The 24,646-nt window shown below is 37.2% G+C and overlaps 1 non-coding gene across 1 annotated transcript; it reads left to right on the top strand.

Moving 5' to 3' along the window:
• The first annotated feature begins 3,854 nt into the window (after positions 1–3,854).
• On the top strand, positions 3,855–3,962 carry LOC130972286 (small nucleolar RNA R71). The gene has a single exon (XR_009083475.1). It is a non-coding gene; the product is annotated as a small nucleolar RNA R71 (small nucleolar RNA).
• The last annotated feature ends 20,684 nt before the right edge of the window (positions 3,963–24,646 follow it).

The following is a 24,646-nucleotide window of genomic DNA, read 5'->3' as shown; positions in this document are numbered from 1 at the left end:
CACCGGATACATACATGCCACAGACACATAATTGGGTGAACCTTTTCAGATTGTGACTCAGCTTTGCTAGAGTCCCCAACTAGAGGTGTCCAGGGTTCTTAAGCACGCTCTTTTTGCCTTGGATCACAACTTTATTTTTTTTCTTTTTCTTTCTTCTCTCTTTTTTTTTCGTTTTTCTCCCTTTTTTCCCTTTTTTTTCTTTTCTTTTTTTTTTATTGTATTCACTGCTTTTTCTTGCTTCAAGAATCATTTTTATGATTTTTCAGATCCTCAGTAACATGTTTCATTTTTCATCATTCTTTCAAGAGCCAACATTCATGAACCACAAATTCAAAAGACATATGCACTGTTCAAGCATACATTCAGAAAACAAAAGTATTGCCACCACATCAAAATAATTAATCTGTTATAAAATTTAAAATTCATGCAATTCTTCTCTTTTTCAATTAAGAACATTTTTCATTCAAGAAAGGTGATGGATTCATAGGACATTCATAACTTTAAGGCATAGACACTAAGACACTAATGATCATAAGACACAGACATAGATAAACATAAGCATAAATTTTTGAAAAACAGGAAAATAAAGGACAAGGAGATTAAAGAACGGGTCCACCTTAGTGATGGCGACTTGTTCTTCCTCTTGAAGATCTTATGGAGTGCTTGAGCTCCTCAATGTCTCTTCCTTGCCTTTGTTGTTCCTCTCTCATGATTCTTTGATCTTCTCTAATTTCATGGAGGAGGATGGAATGTTCTTGGTGCTCCACCCTTAGTTGTCCCATATTGGAACTCAATTCTCCTAGGGAGGTGTTGATCTGCTCCCAATAGTTTTGTGGAGGAAAGTGCATCCCTTGAGGTATCTCAGGGATTTCATGATGAGTGGGATCTCTTGTTTGCTCTATCCTTTTCTTAGTGATGGGCTTGTCTTCATCAATGGGGATGTCTCCCTCTATGTCAATTCCAACTGAATAACAGAGGTGACAAATGAGATGAGGAAAGGCTAACCTTGCCAAGGTAGAGGACTTGTCCGCCACCTTATAAAGTTCTTGGGCTATAACCTCATGAACTTCTAATTCTTCTCCAATCATGATGCTATGAATCATGATGGCCCGGTCTATAGTAACTTCGGACCAGTTGCTAGTGGGAATGATTGAGCGTTGGATAAACTCCAACCATCCCTTCTTCAAGGCCACAACTTCATAGAAGTGGTCTTGATGCACCCTTGAGATGAATCTCTCCATCTCCCATGACTCGGAGGTGGAAGCTTTTTCCTTCCCTTTCCTCTTTCTAGAGGTTTCTCTGGCCTTAGATGCCATAAATGGTTATGGGAAAACAAAAAACAATGCTTTTACCACACCAAACTTAGAAGGTTTGCTCGTCCTCGAGCAAAAGAAGAAAGAAGAGAGTAGAAGAAGAAGAAATAGATGAGATGGAGATGGCTTTGTGGTTCGGCCAAAGGGGGAGAAGTAGTGTTTAGGTTGTGTGAAAATGAAGGGGTGAAGATGGGTTTATATAGGGGTGGAGAAGGGGGTAGGGTTCGGCTATTGGAGGGTGGGTTTGGGAGGAAAAGTGGTTTGAATTTGAATGGTGAGGTAGGTGGGGTTTTAAGAAGGATGGATGTGAGTGGTGAAGAGAAGGATGGGATTTGATAGGTGAAGGGTTTTTGGGGAAGAGTGGTTGAGGTGATTGGTGAATGGGTGAAGAAGAAGAGAGAGGGTGGTGGGGTAGGTGGGGATCCTGTGGGGTCCACAGATCCTAAGGTGTCAAGAAAAATTCATCCCTACACCAAGTGGCGAGCAAAAATGCTCTTCATGCCAATTATGGCGTTAAACGCCGGGCTGGTGCCCATTTCTGGCGTTTAACGCCAGCTTCTTGCCCTTTCCTGGCGTTTAACGCCAGTCTGGTGCCCCTTTCTGGCGTTAAACGCCCATTTGCTGCCCTTACTGGCGTTTAAACGCCAGCAGGTTCTTCCTCCAGGGTGTGCTATTTTTCTTTCTGTTTTTTATTCTGTTTTTGCTTTTTCAATTGATTTTGTGACTTTCCATGATCATCAACCTACAGAAAACATAAAATAACAAAGGGAAATAGATAAATATAACATTGGGTTGCCTCCCAACAAGCGCTTCTTTAATGTCAGTAGCTTGACAGTGGGCTCTCATGGAGCCTCACAGATACTCAGAGCAATGTTGGAACCTCCCAACACCAAACTTAGAGTTTGAATGTGGGGGTTCAACACCAAACTTAGAATTTGGTTGTGACCTCCCAACACCAAACTTAGAGTTGGACTGTGGGGGCTCTGTTTGACTTTGTTTTGAGAGAAGCTCTTCATGCTTCCTCTCCATGGTGACAGAGGGATATCCTTGAGCCTTAAACACAAAGGATTCTTCATTCACTTGAATGATCAATTCTCCTCTGTCCACATCAATCACAGCCTTTGCTGTGGCTAGGAAGGGTCTGCCAAGGATGATGGATTCATCCATGCACTTCCCAGTCTCTAAGACTATGAAATCAGCAGGGATGTAGTGGTCTTCAATCTTTACCAGAACATCCTCTACAAGTCCATAAGCTTGTTTTCTTGAATTGTCTGCCATCTCTAGTGAGATTCTTGCAGCTTGTACCTCAAAGATCCTTAGCTTCTCCATTACAGAGAGAGGCATGAGGTTTACACTTGACCCTAGGTCACACAAGGCCTTCTTGAAGGTCATGGTGCCTATGGCGCAAGGTATTGAGAACTTTCCAGGATCTTGTCTTTTTTGAGGTAATTTCTGCCTAGACAAGTCATCCAGTTCTTTGGTGAGCAAAGGAGGTTCGTTCTCCCAAGTCTCATTACCAAATAACTTGTCATTTAGCTTCATGATTGCTCCAAGGTATTTAGCAACTTGCTTTTTAGTGACATACTCATCCTCTTCAGATGAAGAATACTCATCCATGCTCATGAATGGCAGAAGTAAATCCATTGGAATCTCTATGGTCTCAGTGTGAGCCTCAGATTCCCATGGTTCCTCATTAGGGAACTCATTAGAGGCCAGTGGACGTCCATTGAGGTCTTCCTCAGTGGCGTTCACTGCCTCTCCCTCCTCTCCAAATTTGGCCATGTTGATGGCCTTGCACTCTCCTTTTGGATTTTCTTCTGTATTGCTTGGAAGAGTACTAGGAGGGAGTTCAGTAACTTTCTTACTCAGCTGACCCACTTGTACCTCCAAGTTCCTAATGGAGGACCTTGTTTTAGCTATGAAACTTTGAGTGGTTTTGATTAGATCAGAGACCATGGTTGCTAAGTCAGAGTGACTCTGCTTAGAATTCTCTGTCTGTTGCTGAGAAGATGATGGAAAAGGCTTGCCATTGCTAAACCTGTTTCTTTCACCATTATTGCTGTTGAAACCTTGTTGAGGTCTCTGTTGATCCTTCCATGAGAGATTTGGATGATTTCTCCATGAAGAATTATAGGTGTTTCCATAGGGTTCTCCCATGTAATTCACCTCTTCCATTGAAGGGTTCTCAGGATCATAAGCTTCTTCTTCAGATGAAGCATCCTTAGTACTGCCTGGTGCAGCTTGCATTCCAGACAGACTTTGAGAAATCATATTGACTTGCTGAGTCAATATTTTGTTCTGAGCCAGAATGACATTCAGAGTATCAATCTCAAGAACTCTTTTCTTCTGATTCGTCCCATTGTTCACAGGATTCCTTTCAGAAGTGTACATGAATTGGTTATTTGCAACCATTTCAATTAGTTCTTGAGCTTCTGTAGGCGTCTTCTTCAGATGAAGAGATCCTCCAGCAGAGCTGTCCAGTGACATCTTGGACAGTTCAGACAGACCATCATAGAAGATACCTATGATGCTCCATTCAGAAAGCATGTCAGAGGGACACTTTTTGATCAATTGTTTGTATCTTTCCCAGGCTTCATAGAGGGATTCTCCTTCCTTCTGTTTGAAGGTTTGGACTTCCACTCTAAGCTTACTCAATTTTTGAGGTGGAAAGAACTTTGCCAAGAAGGCATTGACTAGCTTTTCCCAAGAGTTTAGGCTTTCTTTAGGTTGTGAGTCCAACCATATCCTAGCTCTGTCTCTTACAGTAAAAGGGAATAGCATAAGTCTGTAGACCTCAGGGTCAACCCTATTAGTCTTGACAGTGTCACAGATTTGCAAGAATTCAGCTAAAAACTGATGAGGATCTTCCAATGGAAGTCCATGGAACTTGCAATTCTGTTGCATTAGAGAAACTAATTGAGGCTTAAGCTCAAAGTTGTTTGCTCCAATGGCAGGGATAGAGATGCTTCTCCCATAGAAGTCGGGAGTAGGTGCAGTAAAGTCACCCAGCACCTTCCTTGCATTGTTGGCATTGTTGTTGTTTTCGGCTGCCATGTCTTCTTCTTTGAAGATTTCTGTTAGGTCCTCTACAGAGAGTTGTGCCTTAGCTTCTCTTAGCTTTCGCTTCAAGGTCCTTTCAGGTTCAAGATCAGCCTCAACAAGAATGCTTTTGTCTTTGCTCCTGCTCATATGAAAGAGAAGAGAACAAAAAAATATGGAATCCTCTATGTCACAGTATAGAGATTCCTTGAGGTGTCAGAGGAAAAGAAAAATAGAAGGAAGAAGTAGAAGAATTCGAACTTATCAATGAAAGATGGAGTTCGAATTGTGCATTGAGGAGTAGTGTTAGTCCATAAATAGAAGGATGTGAGAAGAAGGGAAGAAATTTTTGAAAAAGATTTTGAAATTAGAAATTAAAAAGATATGATTGAAAACTATTTTGAAAAAGATGTGATTAAAAAGATATGATTGAAAAGTTATGGTTTTAAAAAGATGTGATTGAGAAGATATGATTTGAAAAACAATTTAAAAAGATTTGATTTTTAAAAATTAATGACTTGGCTAACAAGAAAAGATATGATTCAGACATTAAACATTTCTCAACAGAAAAGGCAACATACTTGAAATGTTGAATCAAATCATTAATTGTTAGCAAGTATCTTTGAAATTGGAAAGAAATTGATTTTGAAAAAGATTTGATTGAAAAGATTTGATTTGAAAAAGATTTGATTTTGAAAAGATTTTGAAAACTTGAAAAAAAATTGAATTGAAAACAAAATCTTCCCTCTTGTGCCATCCTGGCGTTAAACGCCCAGAATAGTATCCATTCTGGCGTTTAACGCCCAAAACACTACCCTTTTGGGCGTTAAACGCCTAACCAGGCACCCTGGCTGGCGTTTAAACGCCAGTTTGCCTTCCTCACTGGGCGTTTTGAACGTCCAGCTTTTTCTGTATAATTCCTCTGCTGTATGTTCTGAATCTTCAATTCTCTGTATTATTGACTTGAAAAGATACAAATTAAAAATTTTTTGGATTTTTAATGATGAGGAATAATCAAAATGCAACTAAAATCAAATAACAATGCATGCAAGACACCAAACTTAGCAGTTTGTATACTACTGACACTAACAAAATGAGAATGCATATGACAAACAATAAAAATACTCAAGACAAGAGAATTTAAAGATTAGAGTAAGGAAATCATTAAGAACATATTGAAGATCACTTAAGACACATGAATGAATGCAAGAAGAACAGAAACATGCAATTGACACCAAACTTAACATGAGACACTAGACTCAACAAGAAACATACAATATTTTTTGTTTCTATGATTTTGTAATTTTTTTTTTGGATTTTTCAAAAATTAAGTGGAAAAGAAAATAAAGATATCAAAATTCTTAATGAGAATTCCAGGAATCATGCAATGTTAGTCTAAAGCTTTAGTCTAAAGAAATTAGACATGGCTAGCCAAGCTTCAGCAGGACATTGCATTCAAGAGCTAAATTGATGAGAATCAATCAGCTTTGGTGATGATGAGAACATCACCTTGAAACACTAGAATTCATTCTTAAGAACTCTGAAGAAAAATGCCTAATCTAAGCAACAAGATGAACCGTCAGTTGTCCAAACTCAACAATCCCCGGCAACGGCGCCAAAAACTTGGTGCACGAAATTGTGATCTCTACTTTTCACAACTCAAACAGTCCCCGGTAATGACTCCAAACTTGGTGCTCAATACCATGGTTTGAACATAATTTCACAACTTCGCACAACTAACCAGCAAGTGCACTGGGTCGTCCAAGTAATAAACCTTACGCGAGTAAGGGTCGATCCCACGGAGATTGTTGGTATGAAGCAAGCTATGGTCACCTTGTAAATCTTAGTCAGGCAGATTCAAATGGTTATGGATGATATATGAATAAAGCATAAAGATAGAGATACTTATGTAATTCATTGGTGAGAATTTCAGATAAGCGTATGGAGATGCTTTGTCCCTTCCGTCTCTCTGCTTTCTTACTATCTTCTTCCAATCCTTCTTACTCCTTTCCATGGCAAGCTGTATGTTGGGCATCACCGTTGTCAGTGGCTACAATCCCGTACTCTCAGTGAAAATGTTCAACGCACCCTGTCACGGCACGGCTAATCATCTGTCGGTTCTCAATCAAGTTGGAGTAGAATCCATTGATTCTTTTGCGTCTGTCACTAACGCCCAGCCTTCAGGAGTTTGAAGCTCGTCACAGTCATTCAATCATTGAATCCTACTCAGAATACCACAGACAAGGTTTAGACCTTCCGGATTCTCTTGAATGTTGCCATCAATTCTAGCTTATACCACGAAGATTCCGATTAAAGGATCCAAGAGATATCCACTCAATCTAAGGTAGAACGGAGGTGGTTGTCAGGCACACGTTCATAGGTGAGAATGATGATGAGTGTCACGGATCATCACATTCATCAAGTTGAGGAACAAGTGATATCTTAGAACAAGAACAAGCTGAATTGAATAGAAGAACAATAGTAATTGCATTAATACTCGAGGTATAGCAGAGCTCCACACCTTAATCTATGATGTGTAGAAACTCCACCGTTGAAAATACATAAGAACAAAAGTGATCATTGGCTTCGGCCCCAGAGAGGGAACCAGAAGAACCAAGATGATCCTAAGATCGAAAATGATCAAAAGATTCAAAGATCTAAAGATGATCAAAGATCCAAAGATGAAAATACAATAGCAAAAGGTCCTATTTGTAGAGAACTAGTAGCCTAGGGTTTACAGAAATGAGTAAATGACATAAAAATCCACTTCCAGGCCCAATTGGTGTGTGTTTGGGCTGAGCATTGAAGCATTTTCGTGTAGAGACTTCTCTTGGAGTTAAACGCCAATTTTTGTGCCAGTTTGGGCGTTTAACTCCCATTCTTGTGCCAGTTCCGGCGCTTAACGCGAGACAGTTTTGAGCTGATTTGGAACGCCGGTTTGGGCCATCAAATCTCGGGAAAAGTATAGACTATTATACATTGCTGGAAAGCCCAGGATGTCTACTTTCCAACGCCGTTGAGAGCGCGCCAATTGGACTTCTGTAGCTCAAGAAAATCCACTTCAAGTTCAGGGAGGTCAGAATCCAACAGCATCTGCAGTCCTTTTCAGCCTGTGAATCAGATTTTTGCTCAGGTCCCTCAATTTCAGCCAGAAAATGCCTGAAATCACAGAAAAATACACAAACTCATAGTAAAGTCTAGAAAAGTGAATTTTAACTAAAAACTAATAAAAATATAATAAAAACTAACTAAAACATACTAAAAACAATGCCAAAAAGCGTATAAATTATCCACTCATCAGGGCGCCTCGTTAAAAAACCTTTTTCAGGAAAAAGAGTGCGCCTTGTCCAAGATCTTTTATCATCCATAGCTATAGTACCTTCTTAGGTTGTAGGCGTGCCATGATCTAGGAAGCTCTCGCCCGTCGAGTTCAGAAAGCTTGTAGTAGCCCTTTCCCAGTACTTCTATGACTCGGAAGGGTCCTTTCCAGTTTGCTGCCAGTTTTCCTTCTCCAGGTCGAGTTGTTCCTATGCCGTTTTGGATTAGGATAAGGTCGTCTTCAGCAAAGGCCCGCTGTATTACTTTTCGGTTGTATCTGGAGGCCATTCTTCATTTCAACGCCTCTTCCCTTATCCGAGCTTTTTCTCGGATTTCTGGAAGTAAGTCGAGCTCTTCCATTTGAAGTTGGGAATTGGCTTTTTCGCTAAAATGGATTACTCTGGGTGATCCTTCTTCGACCTCTACTGAGATCATTGCCTCCATTTCGTAAGCTAATCGGAAGGGTGACTCCTTTGCCGTGGAATGTGGAGTCGTTCGGTATGCCCATAGGACTTGTGGGAGCTTCTCAGCCCAGGCTCCCTTTGCATCCTGTAATCTCCGTTTTAACCCTGCTAATATAACTTTGTTAGCAGCTTCAGCTTGTCCATTGGCTTGGGGGTGCTCAACAGAGGTAAATTGTTGTTTTATATTCAAGTCGGCCGCTAGTTTTCTAAAGTCTGCTTCTGTGAATTGGGTACCATTGTCTGTGGTGACGGAGTATGGAACTCCGAACCTTGTGACGATGTTTCTATATAGGAATTTCTGACTTCTTTGAGCTGTGGCGTTGGCTAGGGGTTCTGTCTCGATCCATTTTGTGAAGTAGTCTATTCTTACTATGAGGAATTTGACTTGTACTGATCCTTGAGGAAAAGATCCGAGGAGATCGAGTCCCCATTTTGCGAATGGCCAAGGTGAGGTTACGCTGATGAGTTCCTCTGGCGGAGCGGTGTAAAAGTTGGCATGTTTCTGACATGGTGAACATGTCCTTACAAATTCTGTGGCTTCTTTTTGTAAAGTTGGCCAATAGAATCCTATCCGAAGTACTTTTTGGGCGAGTGCCTGCGCTCTGAGGTGAGTGCCACAAATGCCACTGTGTATTTCCTCTAAGACATATTTTGTGTTGGAAGTTGGCACACATTTTAGGTATGGTATTGAAATTCCTCTTTTGTATAAAGTATTATTTATGATGGTGTAGTATTGTGCTTCCCATTTTAACCTCTTTGCCTCTTTCTCATCTGTGGGGGGGGGGGCTTCTGTTTTGAGGTAATTAATTACGGGAGTCATCCATCCCTGATCGCGACCTGTTATGGCTAAGATTTTTTCTTCTTCTGAGATTGATGGATTCTGTAGAATTTCTTGGATAAGGCTTCTATTGTTGCCTCCTGGTTTGGTGTTGGCTAGTTTTGAGAGTGCATCGGCCCTGGCATTCTGTTCTCGGGGTATGTGACGAATCTCATACTCTTCGAATTGTCCGAGCTGTTTCCTGGTTTTGTCCAAGTATTTTTTCATAGTGGGATCTTTGGTTTGGTAGCTTCTTGTTATTTGTGAAGTGACTACCTGTGAGTCACTGAAGACGATAAGTTTTTGAGCTCCAACCTCCCTAGCCAGCTTCAAACCAGCTAGTAGTGCATCATATTCCGCTTGATTGTTTGAGGCAGAGAACCCAAATTTGAGGGAGAGTTCGATTTGGGTTCCCTGGTCGCTTTCAATTATTACGCCCGCGCTACTTCCCATTTTATTTGAGGAAACATCCACATATAGATTCCATTCTATGGGGATTTCTAGTGTGTCCATGAATTTCGCAATGAAGTCGGCCAGATATTGAGATTTGATGGCCGTCCGAGCTTCGTATTGAAGGTCGAATTCGGACAGTTCGACTGCCCATTGCAAGATTCTGCCTGCTAAGTCTGTTTTCTGTAAGATCCCGTTTATGGGCTGGTTGGTCCGAACTTTAATGGTGTGAAACTGGAAATATGGGCGAAGTCGTCGAGATGCTATTATGGGAGCGTAAGCGAACTTTTTTATTTTCTGGTAGTTCAGCTCGGATCCTTGTAATGCTTTGCTGATAAAGTATTGGGTTGTTGTCCGCTGTTGTCTTCTCGGACCAGTGCTGAGGCTATTGCCCGATTTCCCACCGCGAGGTACAATATGAGTGGTTTTCTTTCCTGTGGCCGACATAGTATAGGTGGCCGTCCCAGGAATCTTTTGAAGTCTTGGAAGGCTTGCTCGCATTCTGCTGTCCATTCAAACTCCTTTCCCTTCCTTAGAGTAGCGTAGAAGGGGAGAGATCTTATTACTGATCCGGCCAGGAATCTGGACAAGGCTGCCAACCTCCCGTTGAGTTGTTGTACCTCTTTGACACAAGTCAGACTTTTCATGTCGAGTACGGCCCTGCACTTGTCCGGGTTTGCCTTGATTCCTCTCTGTGTGATCATAAAACCCAAGAATTTACCAGCTTCTACTGCGAAGGTACATTTTGCGGGATTGAGTCGCATGCCATGTCGTCTTATGGTGTTGAATACTTGCGCTAGGTCAGATAATAACATCTTTTCGTCTTGCGTCTTCACTAACATGTCGTCTACGTAGACTTCTATGATCTTTTCGATGTGATCCGAAAAAACTTTGTTCATTAATCTTTGGTAAGTGTCTCCCGCGTTTTTAAGACCGAAGGGCATAACATTGTAGCAGTAATTTGCCTTTGGGGTTAAGAACAAGATTTTTTCTTGGTCGGGTGGGTACATTGGAATTTGGTTATATCCCGAGTACGCATCCATGAAGGAGAGGTATTTATATCCGGAGGAGGCATCCACCAGAGCGTCGATGTTCGGGAGTGGGTAGGGATCTTTTGGGCAGGCTTTGTTGAGATCGGTATAGTCAGTGCACATTCTCCACTTCCCGTTTGACTTTTTTACCAATACGACATTAGCAAGTCATAGCGCGTATTTGACTTCTCTTATGAAACCTGCCTCCAGTAGAGCTCGTACCTGTTCTTCCACGGCTTGAGAGCGTTCTGGTCCTAGCTTTCTACGCCTTTGTTATACCGGCCGAGATCCTGGGTAGACTGCTAGTTTGTGGCACATTAGTTTGGGATCTATGCCTGGCATGTCTGCGGCCTTCCACGCAAAGAGGTCTGCGTTGTCTCGTAGAAACTGTATGAGTGATTCTTTTATGTCTCTTTTTAGGAGTGTGTCGATGTTAGTTGTTTGGTCCGAGGTGTCCCCGATCTGGATTTTCTCTATTTCTCCTTCAGGTTATGGGCGGAGCTCCTCCCGTCTCTGAACTCCACCGAGCTCAATTGTGTGAAATTGTTCTCCTCTACCTCTGAGGTTTAGACTTTCATTGTAACAGCGGCGCGCCATCTTCTGATCTGCCTTTATCGTGGCTATTCCTCCTGCAGTTGGGAACTTCATGCATAGATGCGGAGTCGAGACTATTGCGCCGAGCTGATTTAACGTTGTCCGACCTATTAGGGCATTGTAAGCTGAACTTACGTCAACTACGATGTAATCTATTTTGAGTGTTCTTGACTGACTTCCTTTCCCGAAAGTTGTGTGGAGCGAGATGTATCCCATCGGTTGAACTGGGATATCTCCTAGCCTGAACAGGCTGTCCGGATATGCTCTGAGTTCTTTTTCTTCCAAGCCGAGTTTGTCGAAAGCAGTTTTGAATAAGATATCGGCGGAGCTCCCCTGGTTTATCAACATGCAGTGAAGATTTGCGTTTGCTAGTATAATAGTGATTACCATGGGGTCGTCATGCCCTAAGGCGATGCCAGATGCGTCTTCTTTGGTAAAAGTGATCGCCGGGATGTCGGGTGCTTCCTCCTTTCCTGCGACATGATATACGTCTTTGAGATGCCTTTTGCGAGATGATTTGGAGATTCATCCCCCGGCAAATCCGCTGTGTATCATGTGGACATGTCTTTCTGGCGTTCGAGATGATCGCGCGGTTGGTCCGACATCTTCTGCTCTTCTTCTTTTTCTTTGTTTATCATCATAGGTGGCTAGATATCGATCTAGCTTTCCTTCTCGTACGAGCTTTTCTATGACATTTTTTAAGTCAAAACACTCATTGGTGGAGTGCCCGCGGATCCGATGGTATTCACAATATTCAGCCCGGTTTCCTCCTCCTTTTTGCCTTTGAGAGGTCGAGCTGGTGGTACTTTTTCCGTGTTGCAAACCTCTCTGTATACATCCACAAGAGATACCTGAAGAAGGGTGTAATTGTGGTATTTTTTATTTTTTCTCCATGTCGATCTTCCTTCTTTCTGGAATCTTTGTCTTTATCCCGGGGGGTGAACCCGGCCTTCGAGGTCTCTCCTAATCGGGAGTTTTCCTCCATATTGATGTATTTTTTCGCTCGTTCCTGCACCTTATTCAGAGATGTGGGGTATTTCTTTGATATAGATTGACTAAAGGGCCCTTCTCGCAAGCCATTAATGAGGCCGATAATAGCGGCTTCTGTTGGCAGGTTCTGTATATCCATGCATGTCTTGTTGAATCTCTCCATGTAGTTACGCAGGGTTTTACGCTCTCCTTGTCTGATTCTCAGTAAGCTCGGAGCATGTTTAGCTTTGTCCTTTTGGATGGAGAATCTGGCCAGGAATTTCTTAGCCATGTCGTCAAAACTTGAGATGGACCTAGGAGGGAGGTTGTCGAACCATCTAATTGCTGTTTTTGTTAAAGTAGTTGGAAAGGCTTTGCAATGAACTGCATCTGAGGCGTCGATGAGATACATTCTACTTCTGAAGTTGCTGAGATGATGGCTGGGATCTGTAGTGCTGTCGTATAAGGTCATGTCTGGGAGTTTAAAGTCCTTTGGGATTTTTGTCTTCATGATCTCCTTGGTGAATGGATCTTGCTCCTTACGGTTGCTATCTTCAGGAGTAGATCGGCTGGCTTTCGTCTTGACATCGGCCTCAAGTTTTAGGAGTTTGTTCTCCAATTCCCGGCGCCGCCTTATTTCCCTTTGTAGGTCCTTCTCGGCCTCTCGTTTGCATAGGGCCTCTTCCTCAAGTTGTTTTAACCGGTCTTGAAATGCATCCATAGCTCCCTCATTTGGGGAGTTCTTCTTGTTGTTGATTTGAGAAGTATCTTTTGGTGTGGTATCCGCGTTTTTGTGCGGCATTCTTTCCTCTAAATCTGAGGTGTGGTCGTTGTCATGGTCATCCGCCATGGTGATGGGATGACTTCAGAGTTCCCCGGCAACGGCGCCAATGTTCCGAGGGTTACCTGAAATTGTAGGTCGATCTCGGACGAGATCTTCTGTGTGGGTCGGAACTGTTGTGTCCGACTTGTTGGACTTGGTGATGGTGCTGATCCTTCGTCCCCGGAGGGTGGGGGTACCTGCAAGGGACTCCGATGCTTAAGTTAGCAAGGGTATTAAGCAGGTATTGAGTAGAATCAGAGTATGAGTTATACCTGGGTGCTCCAGTGTATTTATAATGGTGTAGAGTGACCTTTTCAGATAAGATAAGTTAGTTATCTTATCTTTATCTTTATCTTATCTTTCATGGGAACCGCCCTTATCTCTATAGGCTTGGGCTGCCTTTTGGATTGGGGTCGTGTTCCTCTATTTGGGCCCTTTATTGGGCTTTCCTGTGACTTGGCCGAGCTCTTTGAGAAGAGGTCGGTTTGTCCTGACCTGAAGAGGTCGGTCGCTTTGTCTGTAGAACATTTTGGGTCAGACATCTCGACCCAGGGTATGAACACACCCTATACTCCCATAACCCTGTTATACACCTTATGTCTCCCAATATCGAAAATAAAAAAGTGTAAAAGAGAGGGGAGATAATCAAAAAATAAAATTTGTTTCAGTTGGACAACAAAATTTTTATGGGAGCCACTCAGATAAAGACGTTTAAAAAGTCTTTTTTTAAAGATAATTTTTAGTAATTAAAATTTAATACATATAATTAATCGATTAAATCGTACGTGTTATTTTTATCAAAATTAGATCAGACAAATTGATTTAGTCGAAAAATCGGTAAACCAAATTTTGAATTGACTAAATTAATATTCTCTTTTATAGAAGAAAATGACTAAAATATTCCTTTATATATATATATATATATATATATATATATATATATATTCTTTTAATTTTAAGAATTCTAAATCCTAATTCTATGATGGTATAGAGATAAGAGAAGAATTAGGATTTTTGGTTTTCAAAATTTATATAATAATAATAATATAATAAGAGTATTTTAGTTATTTTTTATAATAGAATAGATATTGTAATCATTTTTTATAAAAAAATATTAATTTAAACTAGTTCAATGTGTAGTTTATCGATTTTTTGGCCAAAATAAATTTGTCTTATCTAATTTTGATAAAAATAACATGATTTAATCAATTATATGTATTGAATTTTAATTACTGAAAAATATCTTTAAAATAACGTTTTAAGAGTCTTTATCTGAATAACTTCTAATTTTTATTGTACAAGATATAGTAGGTACAAAAATATAAATAATGAATAAGAAAAAAGGAAATAATGAAGATCAGAATTTTAAGTTTAAAAAATAATTAAAAAGAGTCAATCATAAACTTAACTATCTTTTTTAATATGTTATTTTTTTCTAACATCATGCATATACAAGCTGATGCAGTTTATGTTAAGTAAAATAAGAGTATTTTACTTTTTCAATTTATTATAAATATATTTAAGAAAATGTGCAAAACTTATATTTTATCATATATAAATATGTTATAATATATATTTATATTGTCTATTATATATAATCGTTGAGGTGAGATTTGTTCACACTTTATTGTCAACAAACAATATTCAATATGATCATAAAAAAATATTAATATTAATATTCATATATTTTGTATATAAATTTATGATACAAATAATTTTTATGGCGATATAAATTTATTTTATATTTATACCGCATAGATAAATTTAATTTTAAGAAGTTGATGAAAATTTAGTGAATATTTTAAACCTAATTATATTAAAATGATTAGTATTATTATTATTTTGTAATATTTTATAACGGTGATTGTTTTAATTTATTATATATTATTAAAATCAATTGTTTGTCCTTAATAATAAAGCTAGCATGTCATGTTTGTTAAAGTGTTTTTAAATTTATTCTTTTCAATCATTAAATTAAATTCATTATAATAAAATTATAAAACTAATTGATTTAATCAATTCATATGGCTGAAACTAGTAATACAACCGTTATTTTTATTTTAAAAAATTGAATAAATATAATTAATCATATGAGTACAATAATACGAATACATATAATTTTATAAAGTATTAATTTAAATTATATCTATTTAAATTTTAAATTATAAATTATAAACTAATACAAATTTTATAATTTAAAATTCTAATTATTTAAATAAAATTAAATTGATTAAAAAATAAAAATATACTAATACAATTCAAATCGTATTAAAACTTAAACAAGTTTGCTGAGTTCATAAACAAATTTTATGTAAATAATAAATAAATTTAGTCAATATGATAGGTGAATTTTGTACAAACTTTATAAAAACACAATAAAAAAATTAAATCCTAAAAATAACATATTTTTTTAGAATTAAATTTGTTTATATTTTATAATAGAAATAAAAAATCTGATTAACACTGATCTAATATACTAGATAATTTTATTTTTTAATGATTTTAATTATAATTTTGGTTAAAAAAATTATATAATAAACAATTAACTACAATTTCTCAATTTAAATTAGTCAATTTATTTTTAAAATAAGATACGATAAAAATTTTAACATTATAGCTATATCAATTAGTTTTTTAATTAAATCATTTGTATAAAATAAACTAATTTTTTTAAAATCAAATAATAACACGTGTCATTTATCCAAAAATAATTTTACGTAAAATTGACTGCATGTAAATTTTCACCATTTTTTTAATTGGTCCATATATACTCCATGCATGAACACTTAATCACGAATCAATATCATTAATATCATTTGTTAGGAATAGAAAATAAAAATTCAAAATTGTTTCACAATCAATAAAATTTATATGTATTACTGTCTAAATTTGACAAGTAGCGTTAACCCCACATACTTATTTTCGACGTCCTCACCAGATAATTTCTAGGACAAACTACTAAAATAAGCCAAGGGGAGGAAATTTTTACGCAAATTCACCAAATCAAAATCCGGTTCATGAATCAACCAATGTATGCTTATATGTAGTTCGAATCAACTTGATTCGAATTCGATCTACACATAATTCGAATTATGTTGCTTCTAATTATACACAAAATTCACACACACACTAATTCGAATCAACCTGATTCGAATTACACACATACAATAATTCGAATGAGGTTGATTCGAATTACACCCTAATTATTAAAAAAAATAATTTATTAAAAAATTTATTTAAAAAAATAATAATTTAAAATTAAAAATATATATTTTATTTCATGCATTAAAAAAAGCTAACAAAATATTTAATTACAAGACTTCTTTAAAATATTAATGAGCTATCAATTTAAATTTCATACAATACTCTTTTGTCCATTTTTAATAGCTCATGAATATTTTTTAATAAATTTTTTTAAATTATATGGTGAGATATTACATGATTTGAATTACGCATGAGAAGTTCAATCACTCTGATTTGAGTTATATGGTGAGCAATTCGAATTCTATACAATACTCTTCTGCCCATTCTTAATAGCTTATGAATATTTTTTAATAAATTTATTTTAATTATACCACAAAAAATATTTTATTCTATGCAAAATAATTTAAAAATGGCTTAAAAGATGTTTGGAGTACTATAAAAATTTGTAATGACTTAGGACATTAAAGAAATACTCTATATACTCGATAATAATTTAGAAATTAAAGAAAATATATTTTTATCATGTATTTACCTAAATCACTAGAATATTACAAATTTTTATAATAATCATAACATTTTTAAGCCATTTTTTTAAAATTATTTTGTATAGAATAAAATATATTTTTTAATTATTTTGGATGGAATAAAATATTTTCTTTAATTTCTAAATTATTATTGACTATGTAGAGTATTTTATTTAAAATTTGTATACATGCATATATTTACCTAAGTCATTAGAACATTACAAATTTTTATAGTACTCCTAATATTTTTTAAGCCATTTTTTAAATTATTTTGCATAGAATAAAATATTTTTTTGTGGTATAACTCAAATAAATTTATTAAAAAATATTCATGAGCTATCTAGAATGGGCAGAAGAGTATTGTATAGAATTCGAATTGTTTACCATATAATTCGAATCAGAGTGATTGAACTTCCCATGCGTAATTCGAATCATGTAATATCTCACCATATAATTTAAAAAAATTTATTAAAAAATATTCATGAGCTATTAAAAATGGACAAAAGAGTATCGTATGGAATTTAAATTGATAGCTCATTAATATTTTAAAGAAGTCTTGTAATTAAATATTTTGTTAGCTTTTTTTTAATGCATGAAATAAAATATATATTTTTTAATTTTAAATTATTATTTTTTTAATAAATTATTTTTTTAATAATTAGGGTGTAATTCGAATCAACCGGATTCGAATTATTGTATGTGTGTAATTCGAATCAGGTTGATTCGAATTAGTGTGTGTGAGTTTTGTGTATAATTCGAAGCAACATAATTCGAATTATGTGTAGATCAAGTTCGAATCTAGTTAATTCGAACTACATATGAACATGCATTGGTTGATTTATGAACCAGATTTTGGTTTGACAGATTTGCGTAAAAATTTCCCCCCTTTGGCTTATTTTAGTGTTTTGCCCTAATTTCTATGTTAAATCTATTATATGTGGGAGGGGAGGGGGCGTGTGTTAGAGAATTTGAGATACATAAATACACTTTGCTTACAGCGTACTCTATTCATGGGCTCAAGGGCCCATCTTCATCCAAACTTCTTTTAATTATTTTTGAATTAAAAATGATTGTTTGTTTGTTTGTAATGAATTAAAAATGATAGATAATAAATATTACAATAAATAATTAAAATATTATTTTATTATTTTATTATCATTCTCATTTTAGAGGAGTTTTTCCAGACAGGACACATATCCTAGCTATCATTTCCCACCACCACACGTTTGTATTATCGTGTCTCCACTCTCCACCATTTAGACTGATACATTCTTTTAATAAATATGAATTGCATTATTTCACATACTAGAGTAAGGTTGGTTGCACAAACTAATAATATCTTGTAATTATTGTTTATAGTTTAAAATCTTAATTTTAATAGTTGCTTATAGCATCAAGACTTTATTACTAAAGTTAAATCCTTCCTCTTCAACTATATATATATAGGTGGAGTCTCTGGTGACTCAACAATGGGTGCCTAAGGGTGACTAAGGAGTTGACCAGCCATTGAAGGAATGACGTGTGGCAAGTCGGTTAAGTAAGGATAGATGGCTGTTATGCGTTAATGTGTAATTAGGCGAATGTGAAACGCCGTAAATGTAGAAAGTTTACTGTGGATAAATGCAAGGCCAAAAAAGAATACTAAGAAACAAAATGATCGCCGGCCGGCAACATCACCGTCGTGGGAAGCAGCACCATCGCAGGAAGCAACACCGTCGCAGGAGGCATCACAGGGCAACTACAGAGGCGCTGAGATCGATGGCTATAGAGAGCACGACATAGCCACATCCATGGATATGATCCTAGAAAACGCGATGAGAAGGACTGGACGGTGCAGCAACGGTAAGCAAGGAAGGGGGTGGCCCAGAAGTGACGACATTATCTTCAGCTGGATCTAGATCGAAGGAACTGAGGGCGGCGATGGCACCTGAATCTTCTTCTTGACCTTCGAAGAAACCAAGAGGCAAACCAACCCAACAACTTCCAAGAGCGGTGGAAGGAAATCGGCGAAGGCCATCGCATGAGGCCAGCACGGCAAAGGAAAGGAGTACCCCGAACCATGCTGCGTTAGGTGACGGCAGAGAGCTTTAAGCAAAGAAGTCCAAGTCGGCGGATCGGAGCACATCGATCCTGGAAACAACAGAGGTGGAGGCGCTGTCTTCAGTTCATTGCAGCATCGGGCATGAAGAAGAACACTGAGGACGTCAAGAGTAGGATCTGGGTCATGATGACAACCTGTTGGACTTAGACGTTAATAGGGTCGGGTCGGGACATTTGTTTGCCTGAAGATTCAAAAAGTTTCACCGTTGCTTGTTACTCTCATTTACCTTGTTACCTCATTTACCGTGAGTCAAATTACTCTCATTCAAGTCAAACGAATCCACGTGTCTAATTTAAATTGGTTGGTCTACCTTAGCCACCTTAGCCAGCAAACCTTTATATTCACCATAGACGTCACCATATATATATATATACACATATTGTATGTCACGGTAAGAATTTTAGCCCGCGCCTGTCCAAATAAGGCTAATGGAACGCCTCGTATAATCTGACACACTTTAACCTGGGTTTTCAGGTTTATCATAAAATTGCGTTTGACCTCTAAAAGATTTAGATTTTGAAAAAGGCACAACATAGTATTTCTAAAGATGACCCATAAAATTTAATAAATAGTTGGACTCTACCCCCGTACATAAGGCAGCCCGAATTGTTTTATTGAACTTATCATGTGGGCCGGCCCAATTCGTAATTTAGCAAGAATGTTTGTTAAATCTTTTTTTTAATTGATCACCATACAAAAAACAAAAAAGGGAACTCCTTGAATGAGGAAAAGTGAAAAAAAAAAGTGAAAAATGAAAAATAAAAATGTTTAACGGATGGTAATCTTTATGAAAATTTTATCCGAAAAGAGCTGTAGTTATGCATTCAGTCTGGAATACCGGTGACAGCCATGGAAACATAGACAAGCGAACCTACACTTTGAAGCATAAACATTATGAAGACTTTCAACACATCTGTATTCTTTAAGATCGACTGTTGATGGTAAGTACATTTTGTTTGTGTTCCCCATTTTTTGCTATTTTAAAAGAATGAAGAATAAAGTAGTCGTTTAATGTTTTTGTTGTATATGTCTATATGATTTTCTAGTTAAGGCATGTTCTATTGGAGATCAATTAGAACAAGTAAGTAATATGCTATGCAACAATAAATAGGAGAACGTTTGAAGCATGAAAAAACCCTAAGATTCTTTGGCTTTGAAATGCAATTCTCATTTTGCAAGGAGAACTGTTTTAAAGGTTAGTATCCCATTTTCTTATAAAAAAATTAAAAATATTTTTTTGAGCTAATAATTATAAATTATTGTGAAGAAGTTGTTTTTGTCTAATAATTAAAAATATTTTTTATTTGTACAAATTAAATCATTTTATCTATGACTTGTTATGAATTTTTATTAGATATTAGTAATTTTTGTTTTGGTAATTAGTTTACGTTTGAGTTAAAAATGAAAATTAAAAAGAAAAGTATGAGCTACACAAAGGTAAGTAGTTCATTAGCTAATGGTGATGATCAATAGCTAATGGTAAGCAGTTGTTCTGTTTGAATTTTTTAATGGAGTTGTATAGTATACATTATATGGAGTTCTAAGTTATACATTGAAGTAAATCATTGTGGTTGGAGTACATGCAAGAGTACATTTATTTCATTGTTTTATGTGATGTGTGATGCGTTGCAGGTGTCGTTATTAGAGAAAGAACTGGACAGGTATTATAACAATTCGATGTATGCACCATTCCAAGAAGAAGGGGTCGTCGAGGAGAATGCAGCGAGCGATGGAGATGATTTCGAGGGGGTTGGGGAACATTCGGCTGAGTCAGGTGCAGAAGGCATCGACGATGATGTATACGGTGATGGCTTTTATGACAACTGGGAAGAAAGGGGAATTGATAGGCTGACTGATCTGGGTTGTATGAATTTGAAAGAAATTAGGGCCGATCATATTAAAATGTTACATTTTGCAGACCGGAAAGTTGCTTTTGCTTTCTATAACCTATATGCAAAGATGAACGGGTTTGCCGCAAGAAGGTACCGGTCGCGGCGGAACATGAACAACGAGGTTACACAACAGTCCTTTGTTTGCTTTAGGCAGGGATTTAGAAAGCACAATGATTGTGAAGAACGTAAAAGGGAACCAAAGCCAGAGACCAGATGTGGTTGTGAGGCTGAGATGCGTGTACATGTACACAGGGAAAGTGGAAGATGGATCATAATCTATTTTCAGGAAGTTCATAATCACAAGATGCTTGAGGACACACTAACTTTTATGCTTCCCGGACACAGGATGATGAACGCGGCAGCTATTAATCAGATGAATATGATGCTTAAGGTCGGCATTAGGACTCCACAAATTTATGCATCATTTGTGCAAACCGCAGGAGGCCACGAAAATGTTCCGTTTTTGAAAAGAGATATGTACAACCAAATAGACAAACAAAGGAAGCTCATTGGTGGGGATGCAAAATCGTGTCTTAAGTTGTTAGAATCAATGGCAGAGCGAAACCCAGGAATGTTTGTAAGATACTTGGCAGATAAAGATGGGCGATTGGTTCACCTGTTTTGGTCAGACAATTGCAGTCAGCTAGATTTCCATCTTTTTGGGGATGTGTTAGCATTTGATGCAACATATCGTAAGAATAAGTACATGTGCCCGCTTGTGGTTTTTTCCGGTGTAAACCATCATAATCAAACAATTGTATTTGCTGCAGCACTAGTTGCAAACGAGACAGAAGAAACATACACTTGGTTACTTCAGCAGTTTCTTGAAGCAATGAAAGGGAAGGCACCTGGATGTGTTATAACTGATGGTCACGGTGCAATGAAGAAGGCCATTGAAGCTGTATTTCCAGGTGCTTATCATCGACTCTGTGCTTGGCATTTAATTAGGAATGCTACTTCAAATATTAGCAATCCAGTGTTTACATCTGAATTCAAAAAATGCATGTTATTTGACTATGAGGTATCTGAGTTTGAGGAAAGATGGCAGAAGGTTGTATCGGAACTTGGTCTCGAGACTAATCAGTGGGTGTGTGATCTTTATGCCAAGAGAGCAACGTGGGCCACTGCATATATCCGCGGACATTTTTTCGGTGGCTTCCGAACGACCTCAAGGTGTGAAGGTTTGCATTCTATGCTTGGCAAGTTTGTACACTCTAGACATAACTTGAAGGACTTTGTTGAGCAGTTCTTTCGGTGCATATCTCAGATGAGGTCTCGGGAAGCACACACTGATTTGCAATCTATTGTTGGGGATTTGGTAATGCAGACACCATTGCATGCTCTTGAGAGATCGGCTGCAAATTTACTTACACGGGAAATTTTTCTATTGTTCAGGCCAATGCTTTCACGAGCTTGCACGTTGAAGGTTCGCTCCTGCACATACACACCTATGTGTAAGATTTATACACTTTCACGATCCGGAGATGCACAGCGAGAGTGGCAAGTCTCACATTATCCTAATGGAACTTTCTTTAAGTGTTCATGCATGAGGATGGAGTCATTGGGTATTCCATGTGATCACATTGTGGCGGTCCTTGTTCATATGGATGCCACAGAGATACCCTCAACTTTGGTTCTGGGCAGGTGGTCAAAGGATGCCAGGTCCAAAGTTAGGGCATTCATGGAAAAAGGACCATTTTGTTGGGATTCAATGGTCAATTGTCGTAATTGGATGTTGAATGACTTGTGTAGGGAGCTGTGTGTGGTAGCGTCCAACGATGCTGATCAGTTTGTGCAAGTCACCCAGAAAATTAGGAATGAGATCTCCCGTGTTAAGGGTTCAGTCAAAGAGGTTGGCGAAAGAGCGAATGTGGTCGGATCCTCCACTCTGGAGGAATGTGTTAGGGATCCGAATATTGCCCGACAACGTACTAGGCGCAGAAAAGGTTTACTAAACCATCCATCAGTCAAGGGTGTCAAGAGGTGTGGCATTTGTAGGAAGGTTGGACATAATAGACTTTCATGCCATCAAAGGCAAACTAGGCGTGAGTCTGAGTCTTTGGTAGCAAGATGTAGCCCAAGCGGTGAGATGTACGATGATGATGACGTATACTATGAAGACATATCCCAGGTTAGTCCCATATGACTCTTGAGTCACCGATTTGAACAATCAATTATACACCAAATTGAATAATTATGACATTTTGTGTGTTTGCTTGTACCAATCTTACAGCATGAAGATGGAGATTATTATATCCCGGCACACATGACTGATGGTAATGTTTATGCTGATGAGGATGAATTGGCAGAGCAATGTGCAACGGTTGAACATGAGTATGATATTTCATTATCGGAACCTTAGATAATTACAATGTTGGGTAGTTGAATTTGTATTGTTGAGTACTTATTGGTAGCTTTTTACCTCCAGGTAAAGACATTAGCTTCCTTTATTGTTTGTGAGTAGAAAATGTAAGATGTTCTTGCTTATTGCTGTTCTACATTTTCTCAATTGAAGGGAATGATATTTGCTTGCACACCAGAGTGTATCTTCTCAATTGGTGTTCAACTTTATTCTTTCATTTGATCCAGAAAATGTTACTGTAGTTATTGGAATTTTTCTCCCAGATTTCCAACAAATTAATGGTATGATAGTTGAGGGATAATGTCTTTGTTAACCTATGTTTAATTATTGGAATCCTAATTCAATGATTCTGAATGAAAGTTGTTTACATATTATGATAGAATATAGAAATGTAGAGATACAAACATAGAGAAATAAGGGTATATTATTGTTGAGTAATTATGGATAACTTGTTAAGCCGAAGTAAAGACATTAGCTTCCTTTATTATTTTGATTCCAACCGTTCTTAAGTTGTGATGTCCAAGCAAATAATTCATAGAACACAATTAAAAATGTTTTGGTTCAAATTAGTTTAATTTGTCTTGTTCGACTAAATGCCATTTACTAGTAAGATCCAGATACATAAAAGACTACATATAAGTTCATAAGTTCAAAAGATACATGACAATTAAAAGGAAGATGTTTAAATAGTAGGCACATGCCAGATTGCAACATAAATTCTACATTCACAACAAAAGGAGTACAACGAAGACCAGTCTCTCTTTATCTCAAACTTTCGCACCAATACTTGGGATCCAAGATGTCACTTCATTGAAGGGCGCCATGACCAAACCCAATGCGGTGTGCATCCTAACAAGATTTTCATCGAGCTGCAACAATTTTCCACAAGTCAAGCTAACGGCATTTGTCATAGATAGAACATTCAAGAACATATTTGATTTGATTACTTACCTGGGGCATAAGGTTACGCTGAAAGGCGTTGGCCATTGCCATCCAATTCAAAACCGAAATCGCTGAAGTCTCCCTATGCAGTGGAATTGGCATATTAACATTACACACTAAATTTATATGCATATTAACTTTAACAAAAGTGGTGTTGGTTGACTAAATACTCAGTAGCATACACCAGAAGCATTAAGTTTAACAAAAGTATAATATGCATATAAATAGAGCTTAGAATTAGTAAAAATTAATGATGAATAATATCTCAACTTGATTATAAGTTGCTCTAAAAAGTATGGTATTTGATTAGATTGACTCTAGTGAAAGCATTCTTAAAGTTTCTCATTAAACTTTAAAGCTTAATGTGCCAACAATGATGTATACAGTTTTTAACTCAAATTATGAACATCCTTTTAGCATTTTTCTTAGTTCATGTTAGCATTCACCTAAATATTTCATTAAAAGGAAAGATGAGAAGTTTTATGAATCCAAGAAAAATTGACATAAATCATTCATTCAACAAATTTCTAAACAATGCAGTATAAATTCCACTGTTTGAAAATTTTGTCCATATAGGACATCATACAATGCATTGCATACCTAAAAGAGGATTTGATGTAGATTAATTCTACTTCCCAAAAATCCATTGCATCTTCTAAACCACTCATGACAGTAGATCCCCCTATTTCAACTAGTCCTAGGTTTTTTTTGTAAACAATCCAAACAATAAATTTAGAACCCCTTCCCTAAAACCTTGATGCATCATGATTTCTACATATCCTTTGTAATTGGAGGATACATAA

Source organism: Arachis stenosperma, chromosome 3 (genome assembly GCF_014773155.1).
Source record: "Arachis stenosperma cultivar V10309 chromosome 3, arast.V10309.gnm1.PFL2, whole genome shotgun sequence".
Lineage (NCBI taxonomy): Eukaryota > Viridiplantae > Streptophyta > Magnoliopsida > Fabales > Fabaceae > Arachis > Arachis stenosperma.
This window is presented reverse-complemented; position numbering and strand designations above follow the sequence as displayed.